This window comes from Mandrillus leucophaeus, unplaced genomic scaffold (genome assembly GCF_000951045.1).
Source record: "Mandrillus leucophaeus isolate KB7577 unplaced genomic scaffold, Mleu.le_1.0 Scaffold1150, whole genome shotgun sequence".
Lineage (NCBI taxonomy): Eukaryota > Metazoa > Chordata > Mammalia > Primates > Cercopithecidae > Mandrillus > Mandrillus leucophaeus.
Genome location: NW_012099766.1, coordinates 284,887 through 300,829, shown reverse-complemented (window position 1 = coordinate 300,829; position 15,943 = coordinate 284,887). Strand labels below are relative to the sequence as shown.

At 38.5% G+C, this 15,943-nt stretch overlaps 1 protein-coding gene across 5 annotated transcripts in view; it reads left to right on the top strand.

The window, feature by feature from the left end:
* The window catches only part of PDE4D (phosphodiesterase 4D, cAMP-specific), a 1,430,592-nt gene that overhangs the window by 1,276,696 nt on the left and 137,953 nt on the right, over nucleotides 1–15,943 (top strand). The gene's annotated exons all lie outside the window — the stretch shown is intronic.

Here is a 15,943-nt window from a genome sequence, read left to right as displayed (position 1 = left end):
GGTGGGTGGGGAGGGAAAGAAGCAAGGAGGGAAGTCGTGGCTCCAGCTGAACTCTTCTTTCTTCTATGCGTTTCCTGTATTTTAGAAAGGCAGGCTCAGGGCGCTCCTGTGCACACGCCCGCTCACTCACACACAACTGCTGCCGTGGGCTCATTAACCTAAATCGCGGGAGGTGGGGAAAGAAGAAAGAAAGAGAGAAAGAAGGAAAGAATTTAATTCTGTTAACATTTCTGCATGCAGATAAAACAAACTGTGCCACCCAGGTGCTGGACAGAGGCCCTGAGCCACATAAGCCTCTGAGAATGAAATTGCTGAGCTAAAACTGATATGCTTTAAATGTGTGTTGATGAAGAGATTACAAGGGAGGAATTAAACACTTCAAAGGAGCTACTACAAAGCAACAATCACCCTTCCCCCATCCCTCACACATGCACATTACTGTGGACGCTTGCATGTTTGTGTGCCAACCTGAGAAAATGGCAAAGTTGGTTTAGGAAGGGAACACTGCAGGCATTTTGTGATTTCAGCTTTCACAGGCAGCTCCAAGAACATCACCTCCAGCTATAATTCAAAGGTTACCTGGACTGGAAAATGTCTTGGAGGTTAGGAAGTCTTTGAATTCTTTAGTGTAAATTGTCTCCACTTTAAAATTCCACAATCGATCAAATCCTTTCATTCTCTTTCCCACTCCCAATTGTTCCACTCTCACTCTCCACCCACCGCCAGGAATATGACAACAACATAGAATAGACTCGATGATATCAGCTGTATAACACGCTTTATTTTACGGCATTGATGGGCAGCTTTCCCAGTCCATAAAAATCTTTTGCTGATCTGATTTTAATATCCATATTCTTCAGTTATAGTAGAAAGAATGATTTCCGAGATGTGGAAATGTTAGCCGGGAAACAAAAGGACATATGCACATAAAGCAAAATCTGGCAGGAAATGTGGATTTAATAAATTGAATTATGTGAAGCTCCTATTTCAAATGGACTGATACTAGAGAAGCAGCCCTCGAGAGTTATGCACAGTAATGATTCTTCTGTTTCTTTTTGAAAAGGAAGAAGCGCTGAACAGCATTCCTTTCAAATACACAAAGGTAGCTAAAGTACAAGCTTCTCCTCTTTCCTATTTGTTCTTTAAAAATTTGTAAAAATTATATTAAATGTGCTTGTTGTGATAGAGTCAATAAAGGGAGAAGGAGTTTAGCCAAGCACCTTTATTGTGTACTCTTAAACTGTCTTGCTTAATGTAATAATGGAAAGAAAGATGGCTAATTGTCTTGCAGGAATTTGGATTTATCCTCTGAAAGAATACAGGTAAATTTGTAACTTGGGTCATATTGGCTATTTTTTGTTCTGCTTTGCTTTCATTTTTGGTTTTTCTGAGGTTTATAAATGGAACCCTTCTTTCCTTTCTTCCTCTTCCTTTTTTCCTTCCTTCCTTCTTCCCTTCCTTTTTTCCTTTCTTCCTTGCTTTCTCTCTCTCTGTCTCTCCCTTTTCTGTGCTTTCTCTCTCTCTGTCTCTCCCTTTTCTGCTTTTTTTTTTTTTTTTTTTTTACAATTGTACTCAAAAGAATAAAGGATTCTGAAAATCAGTTCCAGGATCCAATAAAGGCCTAGTTGGTATATCGCAGGATCAGAGCCCCTTGCTCTCAAATTTATGAATGTGAGGATGTATTATTGTATTTGGGAGATCAATAAGCAGAGCCAGAGCCTTCACACAAGGCTCCTTGCACCCCCTCATCCACCCCACGAGGTTAAAAAGCACTGACTTTGACTTTAACACTGTCAATGCAATACAGAACAACTGTTTCAATTCCCTTCACTATTTCTGCTATGTGCCTTGATTAGATGTTTTCTGACCTGTCTCCCTAAGTTGTTCGTGTCATTTCTGTCTGTTATTCCCTCCCCCATCACTTCCTGCCCAACCCTCCCTATGTTTCGAATTGCTCTCTGTCCAGATCATTTCCAACAATGAAAAATGAAGAAAGACTTTCTGCCTTCTTCCCACCTATACATTCCTTTTGTCCCCCAAGATATCCCTTCCTCTCGCCTGGAACATTCCCAGGCCTTAGGTGATTGATCATCCCCTGATTATATTTAGGTGCTCTTTGCACCAGGCACCCTAGCGAAAGCCCAGAAAGCCCCCAGAGTCTGGATGTGTTTTGGAGAGCAGGCTCAGGTTCACTGCACTCTAATTTGCGGCAGGAAGTGCTAGGAAGCCCGATGAGGGATGGGAATTAGCAAATAAGGCTGGCAGTCAATTGACAGAGAAAGCTTAAGGAAGAGGATGATTTAGAAAAGGAAAAATAATTTAATCCTTTTCAGGTATGTTAATTTCTTTCATGGACCAAATTACCATGGACCTGGAATATTTGAGACTTTTCCCTGAGGTCTGGCTGCACTTCATAGGGAAGAAGCAAGGATAAGTGCAGTGAATTTGATTAGGGACACCAGTCTAACTCTAGCTTAATGAGCCATGGAAACAAAATAGTTCAATCTCCTCCAACTGCTGTAATCCAACACTAGGAGCATTGAGAGCACTGTGGTTTTGGTTACACAAATTTGTAGTACAGGCCTTGCCTCAGCATTTGAACATTTCAGCAAGAGATCTGAACTTGCCTGGTTCTTCACGTAGCAGGTATAAGTCTTTTGGAATTAATTTGAAAAAAAAAAAAAAAAAAAAAAAAGAAATGTACCCGGAAAGCAAGAGATCTTAAATGTATCCACAACCTAGAACAAACAAACATTAACATTTGCCATAATTACTGTGGGTGTTCTTAATAAAAACATATAGATAGATAGATAATTTTGGAGACTGCATTTCCCCACCATCACGGCCAGCCTTATTTTTCTTCCATCCTCTCCAGAACAACCTCTGCCATAAATTTAGGAAATAGTCATCCTGTTCACATTTTCATCTTTTTACTATATATGTTTGTATTCACGAACAAATATGTTGTAATTATAAAAAGTCATCAGTATCTTTTAGCTTATTTTTTTTAATCCAACATTATGTTTGTTGAATTATTTTACTCTTGTCTCAGTGCACCCTGTAATTCCCATGAATCGATAGGTAGTGATAGATCAGCACTAGTAAAGTAACTGATATGGGCAGGTTAATAGAATGACCCTTTTAAGAAGGGATCTCAAAGAGGGAGGCTAGGTAAGCTACAAAATTATCAGGGCGAAATGCAGGGAGGTAGAAGTGAAAGCAGCTTAGAGTCAGCCTGGGCTCAGATAAATGAGAAGTGGAGTTGCAGCTGGAGGAGCAAGAGAGTATGGTCTACTTGAGTAGAAATCAGCCTTGCTGGTAAGCAGTTTAGGACAAGCTCCTGGTTTTACAGCAAGCCTTTTTATGTGATCTTGACCAAACCACTGCACTTGATTGCTCCTTTCTACTCCTTGGTCCTTATATGTCAAATAAAACCCCAGAATTGCAGAGCCAAAATGCAAATAAATAGAACTCCTCACTCAACCTCCCTCAGTTTATAAGTAAGGAAATGAAGACCTAGTAAAACATTATGACTTATAGATACCTGTCAGGGCAGAACCAGAAGCTGGACTTGGGCGAGGAAAAGTTGTTCCCCCTTGATTACATTTTCCAAAGGTTATACCTTTTCCACAGTTTCTGAGGTAACATGTTGATTGACTTGACAGTTGTAGAAATACTAGGAAGTGGTGTAAAGCCAAGACCATGTTTACTAAACAGTGCTGCTCTTTTTTTTTTTTTTACATCACACAGATGAGAAAGTTGGTGCTCAGGAAATTTAAGCAACTTGCCCAGAGTCACGTAGCTTAGAAGTGTTAGAGCCAAGATTTGGACCCCAGTGTTTCTTACTTTCACAGACTTGCTTTTAACCACTGCATTATGCCATGCTGCCTCAGTTTAAGCTCCTTTCAAAACAAGTCACTTCCTATCTCTGACATGTAAACCCAGAAGTTTTCAGATTTACAATGACATACTTATTTTCTATCTGTTAAGTCTTAGAGGTCAGAGTGTCTGCAACAGAGTAGAGCTTTAGAAATGAGGATAAAACATTTGGTTTGATGTTAGTATTAAGAACTCCAATGTCAAAGGCAGGAAACTTGGTAATTAATGTTTTAAATGGACTGGAGAGGTCACAGGTATTGAAATCAATATTTTGATGGCAAGATAACAATGTAGGAGCAAAGAATTGGAGGTGTTTAGCAAAATTATGAATTAAGTGGATGTGTAAACAGCAGATTATGAAAGAGAAACAAAGATTACCTGGAAAGAGTTTTGTGTTTTAGTCAACTGAATTAGCAGAATGGGCAGAAAAAGAACGTATCAAAGAAAGGTGTGCTGATAGAAAATTAAATAAAGGAGTAGATGCCATGGAAATGTTTTTAGTGCAAATATACTATTGCTCATGGCTGAAGACAGAAAGAAGACTATGTGTGACTTCCAGATGAAGTTCAGGCGTAGAGGCAGGGCTAAATAAGCACATAGACTCGAGAATTCTCGTTGATAGATCTTTGGAAATTCGGTATAAATATGATCAGTTCAACCATGCCTTAGCTACTGGATCAAAGGAAACATCTACCGACTTTGGGAGATGGGAATCTGGAAAATTGACAGACTGAAAAAAACAAAACCAAAATGGGGGGGGTGGAAACAGAATGAAGAATGCCATTTTAAAAATCCTAAGGGGCTGAGTCTGATGTTACAAGACTCTTTGACTTCATTCTCAATTCTAATATTTAAGTTAAATGATTACGAACATAGAATTTTTTTTCAAAACCTGTTTCTAAATGAAGGCTTCCCGTACATTGAAGTTAAAAGTGGTCTTGACAGAAGAACTTCTTAATAGGTAAGGGGTTTTACTTTGGAATGTTGAAAATGTTTGGAACTAGATAGAGGTGGTGATTGCACAACATTGTAAATGTGCTAAATGCCACTGAATTCTTGACTTTACAATTTTTAAGTTTATGTGACACAAATTTCGCTTCAATAAATTATTTCTGTCGATGCATAATTATTGTATATATTTATGGGGTACATGTGATGTTGTTACATGCACAATATGTATATTTTTGCATGGAATCAGGGTATTTACAGTATCCATCACCTCGAGTATGTATCATGCCTATGTGTAGGGAACATTTCAAGTCCTCTTTTCTAGCTATTTTGAAATATACAATACCTGTTAACTCTAGTCACCTAATCTGCTATGGAACATGAGAGCTTATTCTATCTGTGTGTTTGCACCCATTATTCAACCTCTCTTCATCCCCTCCCCTCCCACCTACACACTCTTCTCAGTCTCTGATATCTATCATTCTACACTTTACCTTCATGAGTTCAAGTTTTTCAGCCCCTGCGTATGTGAGAACATGTGATATTTATCTTTCTGTGCCCAGTTAATTTCATGTAACATAATGACCTCCAGTTCCATCCATGTTGCTATAAATGACATGATTTTATTCTTTTCTATGGCTGAATCGTATTCCATTGTGTACAGCACATTTTCTTTCTTCCTTTCTTTTTTTTTTTTTTTTTCTTTGAGATGGAGTCTTGCTCTGTCACCCAGGCTGGAGTGCAATGGCACCATCTCAGCTCACTGAAACCTCCACCCCCCAGGTTCAAGGAGTTCTTCTGCCTCAGCCTCCCAGGTAGCTGGGACTACAGGCGAGTGCCACCATGTCCAGATAATTTTTGTATTTTCAGTAGAGATGGGGTTTCACCGTATTGGCCAGGCTGGTCTCAAACTCCTGACCACGTGACCCACCCGTCTCAGCCTCCAGAAGTGCTGGGATTACAGGCATAAGCCACCGCACCCAACCATATACAACATTTTCTTTATCCATTCATCTGTTGAGGGACACTTAGGTTGATACTCCATCTTTGCTATTGTGAATAGTGGTGCAATAAACTTGGGGATGTAGGTATCTCTTTGATACACCAATTTCTTTTCCTTTGGATAAATACCCAGTAGTGAGATTGCTGGACATTGTGGTTAGTTCTATTTTTAGTTTTTTGAGAAATCTCCCTGCTGTTTTTCACAGTGGCTGTACTAATTTACATTGCCACTGGTGATATGTAAGAGTTCCCTTTTCTCTGCATCCTGATCAGCATCTGTTATTTTACTTTTTGCATTTTTAATAATAGCCCTCTAACTGGGGTAAGATGATATCTCATTGTGGTATCAATTTGCATTTCCTTGATTATTAGTGATGTTGAGCATTTTTTCACATTGGACATTTGTATGTCTTCTTTTGAGAAATGCCTATTTATGTCCTTTTTCCACTTTTAATGGGATTGTGTGCTTTTTTACTGTTGTGATGTTTGAGTTCTTAATATATTCTGAATATTATTCCCTTGTCAGAGGAATAGTTTGCAAATATTTTCTCCCATTTAATAGATTGTCTCTTCACTCTCTTGATTGTTTGCTTTGCTGTGCTGTACAGAAAATTTTTGGTTCAATATAGCCCCGTTTATCTATTTTTGGTTGCATTGCCTGTGTTTTTGAAGTTTTAGCCATAAAACCTTTGCCTAGACCAATGTCCTGAAGTGTTGCTTCTGTGTTTTCTTCTAGCAGTTTTATGTTTAAGCCTTTAATACATCTTGAGTTGATTTTTGTATGGTGAGAGATAGGGGTCTACTTTCATTCTTCTGCTTATGGGTATCCAGTTTTTCCAGCATCATTTATTGAAGAGATCTCCTTTACCTAATGTATATTCTTGGTGCCTTTATAGAAAATCAAATGTATCCATCATTATGCTCTCTGTCTACTCTAAATCTAACAGTCCACTCTGTAAAAATGTGGATTTGTTTCCAGGCTTTCTGTATTATTCCATTGGTCTATGTGTCTGTTTTTATACCATGTTGTTTTTGTTACTATAGTGTTGTAATATATCTTGAAGTCAGGTAGTGTGATACATACAGCTTTGTTCTTTTTGCTCAGGATTGCTTTGGTTAGTTGTGCTTTTTTTTGGTTCCATACAAATTTTAACTTTTTAAAAATTTCTGTGAAAAATGACATTGGTTTTGATAGGGATTGCATTTAATCTGTAGATTGCTTTGGGCAGTACAATTTTTTTTTTTTTAAGAGAAAGGGAGAAAGAATTGGGCACTGAGTACATCAGAGTAGATGTTTATCAATTTTTTAAAAAATGGCCTTGGCTACCATACACTGTGATGTTCTTGAGAGCTTACATTGTGTCTTGTTGATAATGAAATTGTTGATACTCGAAGTGCCTGGCACATAGACCTGATTCATATGTATTTAGTCAATGAATGAATGGATAATTCTGACCTCCTCTTAGTGAAGTGCACGTCATGGGGCTACCACTTGACTATATGTTGTGGGATAGATCAAAGAAAGGTAGGACACAACCTTGAACAAAATCAAAGTTACCTTCAGCTTGTTTGTAAGAAGTGTTCTGGTGGAGAAATAATGAATCTTTTCAGATTTTAGAGTGTTGCTGGTTTGATTTCAATTTGCATTTTTAACCATCAGTCTCTGTGGAACTTTACAGGCAGGACTTTTGATGGAGCTTGGTGGCTCACACCTGTAATCCTGGTGCTTTGGGAGGCTAATGTAGGAGGATCACTTAAGGCCGGGAGTTTGAGACCAGCCTGGGGAACAGGCTCTACTAAGATTAAAACAAATTAGCCAGGCAGAGTAGTGCATGCCTGCAGTCCCAACTACTTGGGAGGCTGAGACTGGAGGATCCCTTGAGCCCAGGAGTTTGAGGTTACAATGAGCCATGATCCCACCACTGCACACTGGCCTATGTGGCAGACCCCATCTCAAAAAGCAATGACACACAGAAAAAGCAGAATTCTAATTTGTTCTGCTCTTGTCTCTAGCACTTCATATCCATTTCTCTGAATATGAACAGTGAGAAAGGTAGTGGAACTGGAATGGATCATAGAATGTTTCCTCTACTGATAATTTTTACTCCATTTGGAGTGTGATTGAAGAGCTAATGTCAAGATGTACAGCAGGACTCAGTGATTGAAAAATAATGGTACTGAAATAAAAGTCACCATATTGTAAGCTTTCTTTAAGGTAGTCTTTTATTATTTTCTTTGTCATATTAGCGCTACTGAAAAAACACAAGTATACGTAGGGTAGAAAATGTAATGACAATTTGGTGTTTTATAAACAATAATAAATCAGCTTTCATGAAAGTAGATTATGTCTTCTGCTCTAGTGTTAGAACTTACTTTTGTCTGAGCCCACTAAATAATTATTTCAATTTCCCAGATAAATGTACTTCTGTGCCCAGAGGCCATATGCTGGTAGCCCCTATATAATATATAGAGAGCATAACTTTCCTCTTCTCTCTCAGGATTTAAAATTAGGATTTTTATAAAATGCATTTTATTCTTATTTTGTTTCTCCATCATTAGAAAGATTCCTGGATCTATAAACCAAAAATAATAGTATTACTACTAATAATAAGGTTTTGGCAATTTAGAGAGAAACTCACTTTTGTGAATATGGTCACACCAGCTATCTTTTGAACCTTAAAGGAGGCAGGAACAACATTTGAATTAAGAATTTTGTAGTATTACAACCTCATTTGGTTCTCAGAAGTTTTTTTAAATTTCATCTTCTCCACACCAGTTTATACAATTCTCTCATGCCTCACTTTACTTTTATATCTTTTCTCAGAAAAGATTTAAATTTTATCCTTCCTACCCCAGTGTATACAATTCTCTCATGCCTTACTTTACTTTTATGTTTTTTCTTCCATTCTTTCTTGTTTCACTCATTCACTCTCGCAAGTCCTCTGGCCTAAGTTTTGTTTGTGTGGTATTAAGCAGAGACCAACAGAACAACTGTGAAGAACAACTTCTTGGGGATAAACCAGGTTTCACCTGAATTGTGGTGCATCTGCCACTGGTGCTGAAGCAGGGCAGGAGGAGGACAGAGGCATACCGGCAAGCACAGACACCTAAACGCAAAGAGAGGAGAACAACGTCAGGGATACTCTCTCAGTGCCTGGGAAGAAAGCAACACTTGAAGTGCTCATGGAGTTGTAAATAAACTCTCTCCTCTTTGAAATTTATGTTCGATGGTTGCTGTGTAGTTACAACAGTGTCATAAAGTACATAAGGCCTATTTTTTTGAGTAATCAATGTTATGGAATCGTGCCAGAGCAGACCTACATTATATAAATTAATTTGTTTGAGTTGCTCTATTCACTATGAATAAATATTTATTGGAGTACCTTCTGTATGCTGGGGACCTCAGCCTTGTGATACACAGGTGGAAAAGATAACACTTAAGCAGCTTACTGTATAGCAGAGAGGTGGATAAATCAATAGACAATTGAAATACAACGTGCTTAAAGGCCTGTTAAAGTCACACGGTCACTCAGTGGCAGGAGGGATTCAGTCAGCCTGGGCCAGCCATGGCAGGTAAGTGGCCTTTGGAAAGTTACCAAGGTAAGAAATACCAGATATGTTCAAGGAACAATTCCAAGGTTCAATAAGGTCAGAAGTTAAAGGGCAATGTGAGCCCTAGAAAGGCAGAAGGATCTGCTTTTTTTTTTTTTTTTTTTTTTTTTTTTGAGACGGAGTCTCGCTCTGTCACCCAGGCTGGAGTGCAGTGGCTCGATCTCGGCTCACTGCAAGCTCTTCACCCGGGTTCACGCCATTCTCCTGCCTCAGCCTCCCGAGTAGCTGGGACTAGAGGCGCCTGCCACCACGCCCGGCTAGTTTTTTGTATTTTTAGTAGAGACAGGGTTTCACCATGTTAACCAGGGTGGTCTCGATCTCCTGACCTCGTGATCCGCCCGTCTCGGCCTCCCAAAGTGTTGGGATTACAGGCGTGAGCCACCACGCCCGGCCAGGATCTTCTTTTTACTACACACTGTGCTGGGCACCATGAAGAATACAAAATAGCTAGCTATCACGGAGCCTACAGTTTAATGGGTGAACATGGATCCATGTCCATGTTGGAATTTAACTCCATGAGAGGTCATGGATTACTTAGTCCTGGAAGCATTTGAATTTATACTGGAAAGCTATAGTGGAGAGTTGACAAAATATTTTAAATGTAGTAAGAATAATTTGACAATCTGTTGTGTGGTATGCTAGCAGACCAGTACTCCTCCTTCCTCTTCTCACCACCCCACCACCCCTCACAAAATTAAAAAAAAAAAAAAAGTATAAAACCTGATCTGCAGTGTGTGTCTATGGCCATGGTGCAAATACTCCTCACATGGCTGGTTTCAAGCTATCACTGGTTCAAGAGTTCTTTGCAGAATTCTTGAATGTTTAACACTTGACAAGATCCAGTTCCAGCATATTCCTGCAACAGCGATTCTGCAGTTCTCAATGTCAAATAATAGAACCAAAAAGTCATATAAATACTGCAAAGTAGAAGAGATAGTTGAGAGCCAGCTTAGTCAGGAAATGCTCCAGAGGGGAAGTCAGGCTTGAGTTGGAACTTATAGATAAGAAATTTAAATAACAAGGAATGAAGACTCTCGCCGTGATGCACAAATATTGAATCGTGTGTGACCAGTGTGGAAGTCTGTAGTGGAGGGTCCAGGTGAAATTTAGGCCATGAAAGCCTTGGTCTGTCAAACTAATACATTTTGTAACAGTAAAGTTAGTAGACAGCCATTAATGGTTTTTAAACACAGATGGTCATAGCAATGTTTTGACAAAAGCAATTTTTAAGGAAGATTTTGTTTTTATAAAAAGTTGAATAATTGATAGCAGCGAGACCCCAGAATGGAATAAGAGAGCTGCTTCATATACGTGAGAGTAATTCAATTCAGCAGCAATCTTGGAAATTCGTAACTTCTGTGGTGAGAAATTGTATCCTGGAGTGTTGGGTAAAGCCACTGTGAAGCCAAAGAAATTAGTGGCTAAATGTAGAGAAATTAAGATGAAGGAATTGGCACATGGAGCCACTGTGTACTATAAAGTATTTTTATTGGTATTTAGTCTTGCCGTTATTGTTACTAATGAGTGTATTGAATAATTACCAGCTGTTGTTAGTTATTTGAAATTAGGTGCCTAAAGCAACCTCTCATCTTGCAGAAAGTTGTCTTTCTTGAAACTTTTTAAAAACTTGTTTGAAACATGAAGACTTGGAATGGGACGTCTATCATAGCAGCACATCTGAAATCCTTCTCATTCCTGCTGTCATTTCTGTCCTTTCCCAGTCCACTTTGTCACCACCCCCACCATTCGTTGTTCCGCCTGCAATCCAGCTTTCCAGTCACTCTCCCTACCACTTGCCTGGCTGCAGCGTCATCATTTAAACAGCTCTGAGTTGGTATCTCCTTTCACCAGAATTCCTGCAGCCGTGGAGTACGTGCAGAGCATCTTCCTTTTGACCCTCTTAAAATGCTGAGGGGTGTTTCCGACACACATTGCTTTGTAATTCAATAATAGGGCAGTTGTGGGTTCTTTTTATTGCAGTTATGAGGATTTTTAAAAGCACTCTGAGTAAAAAAGAAAAGGTAGTAAAATATACATGTACCTCGATGCTCATTGATCACGTTTGCACATGTTCTTGCCAAATGTTATTTTCCAAACCTGTCTCTGCAGGTCTGAGCTGTGAAAGTTTGGGAAATCAGGGTCAGAAGGCAAAAAAAGTTTGTTTGTATCATCATCATACAGTATAAATTATATGCAGCATATACATAGAAAACAATCCAAGGGATCAGCTTCCTGGAAATCATTCCTTCTTGTTTACTCTGATTATATAATGGGAAATTGTATGCTTTATGCCATTTTAACTTCTTGACTATATATGCTCAAAAAAGTACATTATAATATAGCTCAGTACTATATATGCTGAAAACAGGTTGCTAATGAATTTGGACAAAGATTCCCATTTTATTTCCTGCACTTTTGTACATTTTCCAGCTGTATATTATATTTATTATATGTATTTATTAGTTAGGACTACAGCAAACACTAATTCATCAACTGAGATAAGAAATGTGTTTTCCATTAATAATTATAAATCTGCCAGAAGATTGTGAGATTTACATTGTTGGGGTTCTAAACAGAACCAAAATCATTGCAAAGTTATTTTAAAACTATTATTAATTATTTATGTAATCATAGATTATGGCTTGCAGAAGACTGATGAAATTGTTTAACAAACCATGTAGGTTTTGTGGAAGAGCAGTAAACTTTGATAAGTAAGCTCAGAGTGGTCCATTAACCTTTTCTCTATATGCACATTATGTGTTGATAAGCATGATATATATTATACCTCAATTATTAATAGCAGTATACATCCTAATTGTTAAGAATTCAGCCTGCAACCCTAATAGTGTCCCCTTTCTTCTAGAACATAGACCAGCATCAGGAAGGAAGCAAAAGAGGTCTCTGAGCACTCAAAATAGATGTTCACAATGTTCACTCACTAAAGATAATGCAGGTCATTAGCCAGAGAAATGTAGCTCATATTTTAGTGATGATTCATACAGGCTTGGTCATGTGATTCTAAACCTTCTATAATTGGATGAAGCAAATTAGGAAAGACTGGGTAGGAGATTGCAGGGAAAGTCACAACTGATATTAGCCAAGTGTCAGCTGATGGCCTAAAAACAACAACAAAAAAAGGAAAATCTACAAAATCATTAGAAAACCACAGATGTAGCTATTTGGGGCCTTTTTGAAAGGGGCAATAAGCTCAACCCATCTTTGGAAACAACTGAGATCATCCTCTCTGGACAACTGAGTATAATTTTTGGTGTTCAAATTGATGACCCCAAATCATCAAAAGATACAAAATTATATTTTGCTCAATCTGTGTTGCTCTTCTATATTATGCTAAGATTTCTGTTTAATGTACTTAAAAGTAAGACTACCTCCAAATTTAATCCCCATCCCTTTCAATGCCTCCTCCTGGACATTGTTCCATCTATCACCCCTTCTTCCTCTTTCTTTGACCTACTCTTTGGTGGCTGCATCTCCTTCAAAACTGGTTGAAGTTCCTAAGGAAAAAATTCCCTTCCTCTTTGATCCTGTATCTTCCATTAGTTATTACCACATATCTCTACTGATTTTCTCACCCAAACTTCTAGAAAGTTTACACTTATCATTTTCATTTTCTTTTCCCCCTACTTACTCCTCCACCCCCTGGAAGTCAGCTTGCAGCCCCACCACTCTGTTGCAACTACTGCTGTAGTTCCTCTGATCTCCCAATTGCCAAACCAAGTAGATATTTTTCAGTTCATTTCTCATCAAGCTTCTCTAAGTCAATTGCCAGTCTATCCTCCTCGAAAACCTTTCCATCTTTGCTTGAGGTTATACACTCTTTCTTTTCTTTCCCCTCAACCCTTCCTTTGACCTGGGGTTCCCAGGATTCCATTTTCAGTCCCTGCTTTCCTCACTCTGTGTGTCTTCCAAGACTGACTTGTGCGTTCTTATTTTAATTACCACTTGTTTGCTGAAAGCCCCTAAATTTATATAGAAATCCATCTTAACCTCTTCTACAAAGCTCGGAGCCCCAATATTTATTGGAAATTCCCAACTGAGTATCCCATGGTTTTATCAAATTCTTCACATCCAAATTTAAATTTAGCTTTTCCACTACATTTGTGCCTCCTTATATATCTCAGTTGGTGACACTACCCAGTTATCATGTTCAGAAAATAAAATAAAAATATGTCATAAAAGCATCAAAATGCTATAAATTTATCCATGTAAGGATTGCCACCATTAGTATATACTTTAAATCCTTCCAAATGTTTGTATACTTATATATACATTTATATGTATATGTATAATATACATATATATGTATATTATATATACTTATGTATATTTAAAGGGATCATAATATTTGGTGACTTACTGCTGTAACACATTTTTCCCATTTAACAAAAAAAAAAATTTCTACATCAAAGTATAGTTCAAAATTCTTTTTGTAGTTCCTCATGTTCTAACAGTTATTTAACCAATAATGTTAAACATTTACATCATCTTTGCAACTTTATTTCTCTTGTTGCTTTTTTCGTAAGAAAGAAATGGCTAGTGAAAATGACCCCAAAAAGGGCATATAATATCAATGATAAAAATGAACTCTTGGAAAGGGAGGAGAGAATTTTCTGGTGTATGGTAGTAGCAGTAACAATGGCCTAGTTACACTCAATATCTCAATATGTAATGCCAATTATAGACAGCTTACCATGTGCCACACTCTTTAAGGACTTTGCATAATCCTCACCATAAATCTGTGAGATTGGATACATTATTGTTTTTATTTCATTAGGAAAGGCTGGGTAGGAGATTGCAGGGAAAGTTTATTTCATAGTTGTGGAAACTGAGACCTGGAGGAGTGAAATACTAGGCCAGGGTCACACAAGTAATAAGAAACAGAGCCAGGAGTCCAACTTTGGCCGTCTATTTCCAAGATTGGTCACCTAACACAATGCTAATCTGCCTTTTGTTGTACCCTAGGACATCCTTTCTGCCAGAGTGTACCACTTAGCTTTATGTTTCTTAGAACAAAACCAATAACTAATATAGTTAGTTAGCTAAGTTGTCAGAACTTTTGATGGATAGTGCGTAGAGAAACAAAAAAGACACAATTTCTAAGAGGTAGTAATGAATGTTTCATTCATGTCAGTGATTATTTTGGGTTGTTGATATGTTTTTGATAATAGAGTAGGCAAAAAACATACCATCAATGTAGTAATGGAATCCTTAGTTTAGGTTTAACATGATTTTTGAAGAAGAATCAACATGCAAATGTTGATATATTTTCAGAATTATGGTTCAGAAATGTGAATTATTCAAGTCTGCTCATATCAGAATCTAACTTTTTAAGAAAGAAATAATAGAATATAGGAGGTCCCCTACCGTCAATTCCACTTCTGTACCCCTATTTTATTATTCATATTCAGCTTGCTAGCGAAGATGCCTTGTATCTGTTGTGTCACTGGGTATAATGTCTGGCATTTGCAGGTGTGCATGCAAGGAAGGAAAGGAGGAAGTGAGGGAAGGTGGAAGGAAGAGAACAAGGAGGGAAGAAGGGAAGGGTAGACACTTTGGGAGGCCGAGGCGGTTGGATCACCTGAGGTCGGGAGTTCGAGACCAGCCTGACCAACATGGAAAAACCCCGTCGCTACTAAAAATACAAAAATTAGCCATGCGTGGTGGTGCATACCTGTAATCCCAGCTACTTGGGAGGCTGAGGCAGGAGAATCGCTTAAACCTGGGAGGCGGAGGCTTCGGTGAGCCGAGATCGCGCCGTTGCACTCCAGCCTGGGCGACAAGAGTGAAACTCTGTCTCAAAAAAAAAAGAAAAGAAAAGAAAAAGAAAAAGAAAAAAGGAAGGGAAGGGTAAAAAGAAGGGAGGAAGGAAGGGCAGGAGGGTTGAATTATAGATTTCCCCAACTGCCTTCCACACAATTTGCTCTAACCACAGCTTCTTCATCTCAGTTGCTCAGGCCAAAGCTTGAGAATATCCCTGTGTCTACTCTTTTTAGAACATCTCGTATCTAATACATTAGAACTCCTAAAGCCTCTGATCTCAAAATATACCCAGAGCCTAGCGTCCTTGTCACCATCTCCATCATTACTATCTTATTGCAAGCCACTATCTTCTCTGGCTTGTATGGTTGCAGTGGCTGTCTAGTGGGAGACCCTGCATCTCCTCTTGCTGCATTACAGTCATTCAAAAGACAGCAGTCAGTGCAGATCATGTCATTCCTCTGCTCATAATCTTGCAATGGCTCCCATTTCCCTCAGAGTTAAAAGTGAGTATTGCGGCCCACATCTAGCCCAATTTGACCCCTGTTTCATCTCTGGTCTTCTTTTTTACTCTTCTTTCTCTCACTCACTCAGCTCCAGCCCATTAGCCTCCTTACTGCTTCAAGCACTTCAGTCACACTTCCATCTTAAGACCTTGGTGTTGCACGAAGCGCTCTTTCCCTCAATATCTTAGGGCTAATTCCATTGCTTTAAGTCTTTGCTTGTG